The 1,491-nt window shown below is 45.7% G+C and overlaps 1 pseudogene; it reads left to right on the forward strand.

The window, feature by feature from the left end:
* The first annotated feature begins 236 nt into the window (after window positions 1-236).
* LOC102840415 lies at window positions 237-875 on the forward strand (annotated as a pseudogene).
* The last annotated feature ends 616 nt before the right edge of the window (window positions 876-1,491 follow it).

Below are 1,491 nucleotides of genomic sequence, written 5' to 3' on the forward strand. Positions count from 1 at the left end.
ATTCCTATACTTGGTATTTATCCACACGAAATACGAGCCTTAATGCGAGTACATATATGCACACCAATGTTCATAGCAGCCCTATTTACAATAACAAAAAGATGGAGACAGCCTAAGTGCCCATCAATGGAAGAATGGATAAACAAACTTTGGTACATATATGCGATGGAATATTATACTATCCTGAAGAATAACAAAGAAGCAGCAAGCCACTGCATAACATGCATGAACATAACATGAGTGAAGAGGAAAGACAACAGCAGACTAAGAGGATGATGGAGCTGGTGTCGCAGAAGCAGCAGAAGCAAAAAGAAAGAGAGGAGCGAGAGGCGTTGGAACAGAAATGTCAGCACAGGAGACAGGGGGCAGAGGTGTCTACAGCTTGACAGCAGCTACAGGAAGATGAAATGTGCAGGGCTGCTGAGGAGCACAGGAGAGAAAAGGCTGAAGAGTTAGCATTCAGACAGAGGGTTGGAGAAAAGATTGAAAGAGATAAAGCTGAGAGAGACAAGAAGTATGGCGGTTCTGTGGGTTCTCAGCCATCCCCATCAGCAACAGAACCAGGTCCTGTTCCCTCCTCTCCCAGCCAGGAACCTCCCACCAAGAGGGAATATGACCAGTGTTGCATACAGGTCAGGCTGCCAGATGGGACTTCACTGACCCAGACATTCCAGGAGAAGAAAGAGCTGGCTGCTGTGAGACTCTATGTGGAGCTCCACCATGGGGAGGAATCTGGAGGGGACAAAGATCCTGTGCACTTGCTCAGTGGGTTCCCCTGACAGGCCTTCTCAGAGGCTTACATGGAACGGCCTCTGCAGGAACTGGGACTCATGCCTTCTGCTGTCCTCATTGTGGCCAAGAAATGCCCCAGTTGAGGGGCCTCTATCCCATCCTCCCCCCCGACCTCTTCATTTTTGATAAGCACTGACAGCCCCATCCTAATAAATAGACCTTCTGAGTTCAAATTTCGTTATGTTGAGTGAAATCAGTCAGTCACAAAAGGAGAAATACCATATAGGATCATTATTGTAAAAGATTAAGAAAAAACACCTACACTTAAAGGGGGGAATTTTTTTTTTTTAATTGTTGTTGTTTACCAGGGTGCATGGAATAGGGTGAGGGGAGGGAGGGGAAGGTGAAGCACAGTGTAGGGGATAGACACAGGATAGTTTGGGTACTAGGGGCAGAATACACAAGAAGAAGAAGGGGAAACGAAAATCAAGGTGGATGGGAGAATAGCTAGGCAGGTTTACATGGGCTAAATAGGACAGAGGTAAATAACAATGTAAGCATAACCATGGAACAACAGGACTCGGCGATACAAAGACTGAGGCATGGTTTGAATGGGTAAAAGTGGTGAAAAGATGTTAAGATGCTTCACTGTCTTTTGAATCTTAGTTTCCCTTGCCTACTATTGTAAAATAGACACTTGAAGGGGAGAGGAATATCCAGAAGCATCACCAGAGAAAGCTTGTAAGTCCGTCTACAGCC

This window comes from Chrysochloris asiatica, unplaced genomic scaffold (genome assembly GCF_000296735.1).
Source record: "Chrysochloris asiatica unplaced genomic scaffold, ChrAsi1.0 scaffold00033, whole genome shotgun sequence".
Classification (NCBI taxonomy): Eukaryota; Metazoa; Chordata; class Mammalia; order Afrosoricida; family Chrysochloridae; genus Chrysochloris; species Chrysochloris asiatica.